Raw genomic sequence first — 13798 nt, 5'->3', positions numbered from 1 at the left:
CTTAACATGGTAACCGCAGATATAGTTACATATCTATGTACAGAGGTTCAGGACAATTCGTTAAAAAGGAAAGCAAATACCATCTGAAGTTAACCGTGAAAACAATATGTGAAAATGCTGGATATCCTCACGCATATCACCTGTCTGACACTTGGAGGTATAACATTTCACGCATGAATTAGGCATCTCCATGGACACCCAATGTGTTCCCCTTTTTGCTGATCTGTTTCTTTATGCATGTTAATTGGAATATGTGCTCGTATTGGCGTATGAGTCACAGCAAGGTTTTTTTAATCTTATCGTTTAATGTATCGTTCAATAACCACCAAAGAGCCAATTCCGTTCCACCGATCTACCCACCTGAACCAGATATACAAGATAGCACAGCAACAAAAGAAACTGGCGTGTTTTATGATAATATCAAAGTAAATGCATGTCACGAGGCAATGAAGACATTATTGATACGGACGAGCCGGAGACATGATACACAAATGAAAAGTTTTAATTGGAAGCAGCATAACCAGTCGATTCACAATGACGTCGCAAAGATGAAGATCCAGATGTTTCACTGGTCACTACAGGCTGTGGCCCCCATGAGCTTGAATGTTCCTCACATTGTGTGCGTTCCGCACCTTCTGCAATGAATCAGGTGCATGGGATAAGTGTCCAAAACTTTGCTCCATCTCGTGCCATGCTCGATCGGGGTAAGAACGGGAGAGCAAGCAGGTCAGGGTAGAACATTAACATTATTCTGTACATGACTTTGCTGTACAAGCCGTGCCCGATGTGGTCTGACGTTGTGTAGCTGTGAGGTCACACTGAGGCCATGTTGGTGGAGAAACGGCAGCACCACAGAATGGATTATCTCATCTCTGTAACTTTCTAAGAGCTGTGAATTCAATGTACGCCTCAACGTGGTCTAGAGTCAGTGTCAATAATAGGTACACAAACCTATTTCCAGTCTACTCTGGTGTGCGCCAAGGGTGTGTGCTTTCCCCTACACTCTTTTCTGTGTATATCAACGATCTTGTGGATGAAATCAACTGTCTGAATTGTGGGATTAATATAAGTAATTATCAACTAAGTGTTCTGTTGTATGCAGACGACATTGCCTTAATTGCACCCGACGAAAGTTGTCTACAGAAGATGTTAAATTGTGTAAATACCTGGTGTACTAAATGGCGTATGTCTGTTAATTTGAAGAAAACACAAGTTGTCCATTTCCGGTCAAGAGGTTCCAGTATATCAGGTGTTACTTTCACTATCGGTGAAAATGAAGTGTGTTATACTCATGCATATAAATATCTTGGTGTTTGGTTTCATGAACACCTAGATCTTAATTTTACAGCCAAGGAAATAGCCAAGTCTGCTCATCGTGCCTTAGGTGTGATTGTGTGTAAATTCAAAGCCAGTGGAGGAATGGCTTACGGTGTATTTAATAAGTTATATGAAAACCTTGTGCAACCGATTCTCTCATACGGAGCTGCTGTGTGGGGCACCCGTCAGTTCAGTTGTATCAATGCTGTACAAAATCGAGCATGTAGATTCTTTCTCGGAGTGGGCTGTAAGTCACCAAACTTGTCAGTTCGAGGGGATATGGGTTGGACTTCGCCTTATACCAAGCAAAAGTTAGAAATGTTACAACTATGGTATCGTCTACAAAACTGTGACAACATTCGAGTGAGTAGTAAAGTCCATCTATGGTCACGTAATTATCGTAAATCATGGACTAATAAGGTTTTTACACTTATCAAGTCGTGGCAACTACCTATTTTAGATATATTTAATTTAACACCCCCTGACATGGACTACATAAAGACTTGGCTTATATCCAATGATTACCACGACTGGCTACGTCAGCTGTGGAACGATCGAGGGCTTATAAACGGTAACAAACTTAGAACATATAGACGCTTTAAGGGCTCGCTTAACACTGAACCATATGTTCAACTTATAATGGACCGATCTTATCGAAGTACACTCGCCAAAATACGTACAGGAACTTTACCTCTTGAAATAGAGACCGGTAGATTTTCACGACCGACTGTCCCCTTGGAAGAAAGGATATGTAAAATGTGTGACTCTAAAGCAATCGAAGATGAAATCCACTTTCTAACTGAATGTAACTTTTATTCTGATCTAAGATATGATTTATGGAATTATATTGCCTCCTTGGAGCCCTCCTTCCCGACCTTTTCTCTACTGCAACAGACCTGCTATCTAATGAATACTACATGTATAAGTAAATCCCTAGCCTCCCTTGTCTACAGAATGTACAGGCGCCGTAAACTTTATATAAACGGTTAGCTTTTATTTTTAATTACTTTTTATCCCATCCATAATGTTATGCATTGTCTTATATATGCACGTAGGTGTGTAGGCGGGTGTGTTTATGTACGTTAGTACACAGTGCCTCTCATTTATATCATCTGTTGTATTTAATGTATGTTCATACTGTATTCAGTACGACACTTGTATGGTTGTATGTGTATATGTATATGTATATATGGACTGAGGTGTGAATGGATGGATATAGGTATGGTTGTATGTGTATATGTATATGTATATATGGACTGAGGTGTGAATGGATGGATATAGGTATGGTTGTATGTGTGTATGTATATATGGATCGATATGTGTATGGATGAATATAGGTATGGATGTATGGTTGCATATGTGTTAGTATATTTGGATTGAGGTGTGTTTAAACGGACATAGGTATGGATGGACCTGTGTATGTATAATAAGGATTGATTTATGTTTGATGAATATAGGTATGTATATAGGTTGGTATGTTAGTATGTATGCTAGTTATACATGTAGGTTAGTATACACGATTGATGTACAAAGTTGTGTGTATATGGACGCATATGTGTATAAATGTATGACATGTATGAGAATGCCGTGAGTGTTTTGTATGAGATTGCTGCGAGTGTTCTGAATGAGATTGTTGTGAGTGTTCTGTATGAAATTGTTGTGAGTGTTCTGAATGAGATTGCTGTGAGTGTTCTGTATGAAACTGCTGTGAGTGTCCTGTATGAGATTGCTGTGAGCGTCCTGTATGCTTACCTGTTTGTATGCTTACCTGTTTGAATGCTTTGAGCGGGATTTTAATGCGGATGTGTGTGTGGGTGTATCGGTGTGAGTGTGGGTGTAGTAATATACAAAGTTGCAACTAATTTTCCCTTTTTTTTCTTCTTCTTTTTTTAATTTTTATTTTTTTTTATTTTTATTTTTTTTTTTTTTTATTTTTTTTTTTTTTTTATTTTTTTTTTTAAATATTTTAAATGTACCATTATGTAATTAGTGTCTCGTAGGCCAACTGGCCGGGTGCTGTTTTTTAATGAAATGTTTATATGTCCATATATTTAGTACTGCAGCATGTGACACTTTAATAAAACAATTTTCTTCTTTCTTCTTCTTTCTTCTGTAACGCGGGGCATTCAGATTCCCGACAATAAAACCCAACTGTGATTTCTGTGTTGCTGTTATACCCCGACATGACCGATCTTCAACCATGACACGGGTATTGGCATTACGTTCGCCATGACGTCTGTACACTCGGCTACATCCATCAGATCGGAGCAGGCGAAACCGAGATTTGTCTGAAAACACCACCTGTCTTCACTTAATGGCAACCCAGCTTAAACGTTGTTTGCGCCGCTGTAAACGGAGTCGACAATGTTTATTACTTGCTGGTCTCTCGGCGACGATGTCATAACGTCGCAAACGGCGTTGAACTGTCTGTGCTGATATCCTACGGAAACTTGGATAGTGACTAACAGCATTAGGTTGGAACCGTTGAAGTAGGGGGGTGGTTCGCAACCACCTGTCCCATCTGATGGTAGTTACAGGTGATCTACCTCAGGTGGTCGACTCCTTACTTTTGTTGTTGCCAATGTTGCCAAAGGTTCCAGATTCCATTACTGTGACAGTTCAACTGTCGTGCCAAGAGACGTCGAGACCTTTCCGATTCCATTATAACAATAGTTCCATCATAACATATAATATGTACACTATGATGCTACACTCTTAATGGATTGCAGGTATATGTGATAAGTACATGTAAACGCATCTAAATATTCCTGCTATTGTAATGCTGTCATTCAATATTCTTTTTGACATGAATATTTAATTAATGATCAACTTGCATTGTGCTTCCTGTTTTGTACAAATCTACATGTCTACATTTATATACTAGCATATACTTATGTAGTGGATTGATAAATACCACTTTGACACTGGTTATGTCCCAGTTGATGTATGTACATGTACGTGGTTATGAAACACATACAATGTATGGAGGGGCGTCCTGATAAGCGTGGCCACACAGTTAACTCATAACAAAATGAAGTGCATTACATGAACTCCTACAAAACTTATTATTATATACGCATTTGCATTAGACATATATACTTCAATTCCCATGTTATTTAAATTAAAACCAACTATCACACATGGATCTTTCTGTGTGTAACATATACAAAGTGTCATTTTGCTATGTTCATTCAAACAATCTTACACGTACTGTACTGGGTATTACAATCAGACAGACAGTCAGTAAGACAGCTAATTAAATTGTATGAGTTTGTAATTAATGTGTTATGAACATCAATTGTCGTCAGTGCATCGAAGTAGTTTCCTACACCTTGACATAATCATCTTGTTCACTGTTTGTTTGGTCACGTGTGCCAACCAACAATATTTGTTATAACTGACGACTTAGCTACCTGTATCATGTATGCAAATACATCTTTCATGAGTTTCCATATTTTGCCCTGTGCGGTATGATACAAGGGTCAGGTTATTATACTCAGTCGCTGATATCACATGACATGTTTCACACATTGTCTATGAAAAATTGAGTGAATATTGGGGACACGAAATCAACTTATAAATGCATTGCCACTTTTGATGTCCACACACACAAAAACATATATATATATATTGAGCTAACACTTTTACCAGTGGGCTACCCGACCTCCCTGATATGTAATAACAGTGTAACTGCTGAGATATGGTTTCATCATGTAATTACCATACAATTCCCAAGTAGTTATAATATATACATCGGTGTTACCTACTTTATATATGGAGAATAAACCCCACAGTATATAGTCGTTGTTTGGTAGAATTGTATGCAATTTCAAACAACTCAGTAATAACATAAATGTTGGCTGTACCACATACATCGCGTAGGTGGAAAAATATGAAATATATATCCTTGGCTGTCATCGAATTTTAAAAACCATTGTTCGCATCTCTCACTTATTGAACGTACTGTGTGTTATGTGTTGCCTTCACTGTATGAACAGTTATGATACAGATCCATACATGGACATTAGATCTCCATAAGTTAGTGTTGATAAATCCTGTAGTCAGCAATATTTCAGCCATGCCACGACAGCATGTAAATAACCGAGTGTGGGCAAGGAAACCAGTCAATTAAAGAGTGAGAAACTATCCATGACAATTTGGTGCGAAGACACAAGCTTAGTCAGGTCACTGAGGCTGACTACATGATTCATTTAAGTCAACAAACATGGGATACTGGAAACACATTATCTCAAACGAAAGTTATGTTTTTATAACAACAATCCACCAATCCATCCATCCATCCATCCATCCATCCATCCAGCCAGCCAGCCAGCCAGCCACCCATCCATCCATACATACATACATACATACATACATACATACATACATACATACATACATACATACATACATACATACATACATACATACATTAGTCAGTTTTGTTTATGATTTTGTCTGTGTGAATATCCCATGATACTGATAGATCATATGTTCTGAAACATCCCTGGCTGTCCAGTTTTGTCAATGGCTTCATCTCTCTCGAAAATCACTTTCAACATTTTGTTGAACTTCTGTGTTGTAAAATATGTTAAGTGTTATTATGTACTGAAGTATTGTCAAAATTGTACATACTAATTATTAAATTATCATGAATGGTTTAGTTACATAGACTCAAATTCTTACCAATGGGGTAATGGGTAAAATCATCTGTGAATTTATTCATCATAAATCATCTATTAACAAAATGTCAACAGAAGACAACCTTGCCTGTCTTCATGTCTTTATATCATTTGTGACGGGTGTTACCGGTAAGGCTTGGAAAGCGTGCCCTTTTCGCGAACACAAATGTGTCATCACTGATATTCAGCGATCGATTCATATATTTTTCCTCGTTGTTTTGCCTTTGTCGGCGAATTATCGAGACTTGTTCTCTGGCATTTACGTTTTATATATACACTGTTACGAGTCGATTACGGAATTAAAACAAGATGTCAACACAGAAATCTGTACGTAAAGGATTTTTATACAATCAACACATGTATTGCAAAATTCACAAGGTTTACAAATTAATACAAATTACTGCACAGCTATTACAATGGCAGGACACAATGGGGTGGTCAGCAATGACAGTGGTCAGTATACAAAACTACGGTGGTGATAGCGAAAGAGAGTGACAATAGTATATTCACCCAGCGGCGACAGCAGTCTAGCCTTGTCATCACCCTTGGGTGATGAGTGATCTTCCCAAGAAAGCTGGTCGTGATGTAATGAAATGTTTGAGTGAGATACGAGATGCACGCTCTTGTCCTCTTATATACAGTCAAACCCACTGAAAATTTCAACACAATGTCATCACAACATTGAATATTCCACATGTGTCTAGAACACCCAATCACAGTCTCCGGTATTTCAGAAGTTTACAGATGACACTAGCATATAAATGTAGTAACTTCCTCAAAAATGCAGCTTTCATTAAATAGTACAACATTCCTGACTAATCACTGCCCAAACACAATGCAATGAGCGTCTTCCGAATCTCAACAGAAATATTGTTACACAGTTACAATCATTGTTCAACAATAAAATATACTGCCAAAAACAGCACAACGAAAAGTGTTAAGCACCCCCCCGTGTATTTAACAATGACTGGTCCTACGAGACACAAATCATCAAAAGCGGGAAAACTTGCCAGGTGCCCGAACGAAAGCTTCCGGCTCATCTCTCCAGTAAGTCGTCTGATCTGTTGAATGTCCAACTGCAGCCATTCCCGATAAAGAGCTGCCTCCAGAGTCTGTACCAGTGGGTCCAGTGCCTGTACTCAACGCCCCAAGATGTCCACAATATGCTCCAGCGGGTTCAGGTCAGGACTCATGGTAAGCCACTGCAATGTAGCCACAGCGTCATTCTGGAGAAAAGCTGTTACTTCCCGGGAACGATCTGGTTCTAGCATTGACATCTATGTTCACCGTTCGGTAAGTGAGCGGGTGGTTGTCGAAATGTGGCACAACTGGTTGCAGGACTTTTCGGATGTATGATCACCATTGACGTTTCCTTGGATGGTAACAAGATCCAGTTTACAATCGTGTTTACAGGAAACCCTAAACCATCACCGAACTTCCACCATACTGGGTCGTAGGTCTTTTGTTCCTGGGTTCTATTTTTATGCTTCCAAACCCTCAATCGGCCATCCGTGACATGGAGCAGGAACCTGCTCTCATCGGACAAATGGACTCTTCACCAAGTCCTCAGATTACATGCTCTCCGGGTCAAACACTATGCTAAACGAATTCTACGATGATGATGGACAAGAAAAGGATGCTTGATTGCCCTTCTGGAATTCATTCCCACTGATTTCAGTCGATTCATTACTGATCTGGTTGACATCCGTCTATTTGGTAACCACTGGCGCTTCAGAACAGATGTTGCAAATGGTTGACGACGTACAAGCTAAAGCAGGGTCATGTCCTCACGCACCGACGTCATGCAAGGTCTTCCTGACTGAGGGAGATCCTTACAGCATTGGTTCGCCAAAGGTCATGTACCAGTCTGCCGAGTACGATATAATGATACCCAAGTTGAAGTCATTATACATTTGTTGACCATGCCCCTCGAAAGCATACCAATAATACGCCACCTTTGTGCCTTCCTGTCATGTACACAGATAAGGCTTCAACAATTAGTCAAAGACGTTAAACACTCACAATTGCGGTAAACAGATACTGCATTTTGAAAATGCATGGGTGGCAAGTCGTGCTGCGATGTGACGTCACAGTTACACTTGTACTGTCCTCTCATTCGACGGAACACCATTCGTGACATAATATTTTTCATCACAAAATTTACAGTTGCTGTGAATGGGTACTTTACAGTATTAATTATTTCGAGCGGTGCTAAACTTATTTTCGTGTATATATTTAAAAGAATGAATTTTGTTTTACCAAGGTTAACTTTTAATTGCCAATTATTACAACATTGCCCTGATTTATTCATATACTACTGTAAGTTTACATCTTATTCTGAAATGGGGAATGACGTTATTGCAAATAAAAATTATACATCATTGCTTGTGAACCATTCCTGCGGCTGGGCTGCCATCAGGCTGCAATAAAAGCGATCGAGATCTGCTAAAAGCTGTCCGTTGTACATGGGCAAGTGTTTATGAATCACTATCAAATAGTGATGGACGCGATACTACTACTGGGTTTGGTTACCTTTCACAGGAACCGGCTTCAGCATGAGAAGTTCTTCATTCCCAAAAGATGATGGCCACATGTCAATGAGCATGCTGACACCGAGCTCCTGGCTGAAGTCAGGTAGCGGAATGTGACGCTGAACTCAGATCCTTTGCTTGACATAAAACCTGTCAACTGGAGCCATGTGCAAATTTTCCCAACGTCAAGAACTGAAGCCTGTACGTTCACAAACTATACAAATGTCCCCTCATCAAGTTTAGTGTAGATGAATTAAATGTCCTATGTACAAGGAAGGCAATGGTACACTCTTTTCGAAAATGCCTGATCCCACTGCTATTATCATGTCTGAAAATCTTTCGTATTTTCCTATGAGCGTATGACACCTATAACTAACAAGTTTACGTGTCTCACATTCACGGGTAAATCAAGATGATGCATTCATGTGTCATACCATGTCATAGGGTGACCAATAGCTTTCATGCTCTTCTCGTGTATTTTCAAAGAAGCAAACATAACATTTTTGTTGGCAAAAGATAAAAAAGAATTATGATAAAAGCTTAAATAGATATGCAAGTATATAATTTAGTATTATAAACCGCCATATCATCACAGCAGTTATGGTATATATTTTAAATTTATTTCAATTTATACCTTAAGGGCAACGATAAATAAAGTGCACAGTTGAGAGGTCTTTCTAAGAATAATCTTTATAATTTATTTTATTATTTATATTGTTTATACATATACATCCTACTAGCACAAGAAATAATTACAATACATGTACAATTTTCACAGCAGTCACAGTAACGTGATCTATGTTCACTGCAGTGAAAATAAACCTTCGCCGGGACTACCGGTAATGCAGTTACCGGCACATGCGCCTGTCATATGCGGCAGAAGCGGGGCTTCGGAAAGTTAGGTACATTTACATGTTGACAATGAAATGGTTTTTACATCTAGTTGAAGATTTACTGGATAACAGTTCTTATCATGTGATATCTGTTTGAAACAATTTATCAGTTATGCTTCAAATGAATTGATGAGCGATCGCGCTTTTTGGTTTCATTCGTCGCCATGTTTGTCTAGAATTTGATATTTTAGTGATCTATAAGTTAGATAAAATACCTCAAACAGAAAATGTCCACTCATTAATTCAGAAGGTATGAAATAAAATATCAACAATATGTAAATTACAATGAATAATTTAATTATTTTATCATAAATTTTGTTATATGAATATAATTAGCACTTATCTGGTGTGTGTGCAGGGAGCTGTGTCTGAAAAGTCAGTGTGTGTACATTTTGCGAATCACTATATGGGAGATGCATCAAATTTCACTAGACACATGGAATATATCCTCATTATAATACACAGTTGAGCGAACGTATGGTGTGTATTATGAACTCTGTTTTTAACATTTTGCAAACCTTAAACGAAAACAGAGTTTTGATGTCTCCACAGTCTCGTCCTTGCCCTCCTCAGGGGGACATGGAGATGTCAAGTCTGTTCAGGTGGGCGTCTCTATCAGCAGCAGCATCAAAAATCCATAGGCGTAGGCAAGACAAATGGATGAAAGAAGAGCCGAACAGGATCATTTTTGCGTTAAGTCTTTACGCACTTCTCATTACAGGTCGAAATGTCCTACAGTTGTCACTCTTGTATTTTCATATGGCAGCTTGGATACACATCTCTGTGTTGAAGTAAGATTTCATATTTGATATGAAAATTTCATATACCCATAAACACAAACATCACAGCCGATAAATTAGATAGTGTATGAAACATGTTGCTCTCATAATCAGCGAGATATTGTCATGCGTGTGTTGACAGGCTGATTAATGATAGCAGTAAAATTTAACCATTTACAGTCACCCATTTTTACATGAGCTACTAATATCCATAATTGACCTGAATGCATTTTAAATTTCCAAAAGTAAGTACGTATTGCCTGATGCTGCACAGCCGTACTCCTGTCATGCGATCTCAGCCTGTAAACATTCTTTGGTTAACATTCCTTCAAGGAACCGAATCGCCTGAAATGTTTAAACAACATTGTTTTGATAACCGTATTTAAAAGGATATTCAAGAAGGCTGCGCTTAACTGTGAGCCCACTGTGAGAGTCGGTCATACGTGATACACCTGAAAAAAGTTCCCCGAGCCATTCGCACTGCACCTCGCACTTTTAACGACCCGGGCTAAGAAATGCATGTCCTGGGGCTAGTTTACAACTCATACAGGACCAATTTGAGCACATTTATCAATCACCTGAATAATCCTTGCCCATGTTGATTGGCTTATTATGAGCAAAACAGATCACGATAAGAGAAATCTCATATCTGTTCGGTTCTTTGAATGAAAAGCTACCTAATCACACGTTCGTACAATGAACAGAATACCATTAAGCTTTCTGCATAAAACATATTTCAGCATTCAAAAACGGGAATACATAGTATAAATCAAAATGGGGAAATCCAACTGACACAATTTTTCTTACCCAAGCTTCAAATTTGGAAATGCCATCCACATGTACTACTGATGTCTTCTGTACAAAGCAGGATGTGATGCTTAGTTGCTGTATTATCGCTATACCATCATCATAAGCATCATTTGGTGAAGACAACCATATATACAAAACGTCATCGCTGGAGAAAAGTCAGCCTCGATTATCTGCAGAAAAAAACAGATTCCAGTGAGTTTTGAAAGGCAAAAGGTGATAATAATGTAATGGATGGATCAGTGATAGTCAGTGATGACACCAGGTGTTCTCGAATAGGTGAAGCATGACCTGCTCTATCGGTAGCATATAGCGACGTTTTGATGTAGGTTCTTACACCTTGACTACGACCAAATAATGTGAGGTACATCATATGTTGTGACAAGCAGCAGATAACAGTAGCAACAGCTCATGAGTAGTGCACACATGATTCTAGAAAGCGTGATGTACAGCGAGAGTAACAAATAGTCCACAGGTAATGAAGCAAGATGTACAGTAAGGATTAACCCTTTGAAACAAGCTGTTTGGATACTAATTAAAATGAGTCTTTTGCTTGAATATATCTTCATAGGCAGACAGGGTGTAATACCTTTGATCTCTGTTGTTCAATTTGTGACATTGGATTTCTATGTCTTGAGAGATTATTCTTTTTGTCAAGTCCTGGTGCTTGGCCTAGAGGGTTTGGACTTTGGGGAACAGAATTTGATGCCTATGGAAGGTTTGCTATTGACAAGCTTAACTGCAAGTAAAAGTGAGCATTTGCGTGATATTTCAATTCTGTGTACATGCACTAAATTCCCAAAGCAACTGGAAAATGTTGACGCTCGTGATGTGTATCACTGGACTGTCTGGTCCAGATTCGACTATTTACAGACAGCCATTATATAGCTGGAATATTGCTGAGTGCTGCGTTAAACCACAAACAAACAAACAAACAAATTTAGCTTGCTATCATTTTTAATTTCCATGCATAAATCCATCTGCATATCTGTGCATAACTACATCCATCGATTCTCAAAAAGGTATTCCATATTCATGTCATATGTGTCCTTATGTAGTTTCATCATATTCGTATGGTGATGATATTCTTCCTTACGATTGGTAATTGAACCAAAACACAAAGAGTTGTTAATAGCTCGATGTAAGAAGAATGCTGAAAAAATGCAAGTTATTATTATAGAGATTGTTTTTATACAGTCGAAGTAAGGATAAGATTTATGAATGAATAACTTCTTTATTACAAGAACTTCTAAATACCTATCAAAGAAATTTAATCAGTCTATTAGGGCATGAAATCAAGTACTAAACTCATGATTTTGTTGGTGAGTTCTACCTGTATACCAGGACATGCTTACCCTTTTGGCGATTTTCATCGGTTTTCAATGATCCCTTAATTCATGTTCACCAGTAATTTACCTGTTGGAGACAATGAAATCTGTTTGAGCGGGTAATGGAGGATGAATTTATCTGGCGTTGATGTTTTATATTAACAGTTTAGTAATCATCAGTATGTATATAAATAGATGTAAATATACACGCCCACTGTGATTATATGTCAGTTATAGTAATGCTTACTGTTTAATTTTGACCCGGGGTAGAATAGGTCTTCAGCAACCCATGCTTGCCGTAAAAGGCGACTAACGAGATCGGGTGGTAAGGCTCGCTGACTTGGTTGATGCATGTCATCGTATCCCAATTTCGTGGATCGATGCTCATGATATTAATCATCGGATTGTCTGGTCCAGACTCGATTATTTTACAGACCGCCGTCATATAGCTGGAATATTGCTGAGTGCGACGTTAAACAACAAACAAACAAAATACTGTTTAATTTTGATTTTTAAGGAATTGACCATAAATTACCGTTTCTTATCTTGGAATTTGTGAAAAAACAAGTTGCTGCACAAAGGGAAATAAAATACTTCTTATTTCCTTCTTCGAAAATGCACAAAATAAGGGATTGCATTACTGGTGATCCCCAAATCATGTTGGGATTCATGACAACAACATCCACGTTGAGAGATGGAGATTATGTAGAGTTTATCACGCTTGTGTGTTTGGGGATGGTAAATAACCTCTTTGTCATATATTGTCATTCTTCAATTCTGTGCTCGACAAATCTCTTCCCATCTCTTACAAACATGACCTGAACATCGCAAGTTTTCCTTGAATGTTACGTCAGAAGGTAAGTGATGTGTCAGTCGGACAGTGACAATAGTCTCTATAGTTCCAACTCAAACTTGTTTCTAAAACAGTGGCGTAACTGCATATATGCTTGCCTTTCACGGCAATCCATCGGTCCGACCCGTTGAGTGAGTGTCCTTTGTAAAAGGGAAGTTAATCTAACCCTTGTCTATGAGACGTTACATTTCTTGCCAGACTGATTGTCCTATCATAACGTTAGAAAGTGCAGTCAGATGTTCACACAACGACAAAACGAAAAAAGAAACAGTTCGGATATATTTCGGCCACACCAACTGTTTTAATTTGGGAAAAAGGTTCAAAGCCGCAGAGGTCTACAAGCGCAGATATGGAAACTGAACTGAATATGAATTGAATATGATCATCATATTGATGAAATGGCGTGTGCCTTTCAAGTAACAGATGGAGGTGTTATCAAACACCTTTATTGGTCACCGTGCACGATTCGATTCCGACGGTAGTTCCATTAGGTCATATATTTCATTTTTACAACATTATTAATGGTGATGTTGGGTGATAAGCGTGAATTTTAACTTCATATTTGCATCCTTGACGTGTATATATAAACACGTAGACTTCCATGAATA

This window comes from Haliotis rufescens, unplaced genomic scaffold (genome assembly GCF_023055435.1).
Source record: "Haliotis rufescens isolate VD_foot unplaced genomic scaffold, xgHalRufe1.0.p SCAF_10, whole genome shotgun sequence".
In the NCBI taxonomy this organism is placed as follows: Eukaryota; Metazoa; Mollusca; class Gastropoda; order Lepetellida; family Haliotidae; genus Haliotis; species Haliotis rufescens.
This window is presented reverse-complemented; position numbering follows the sequence as displayed.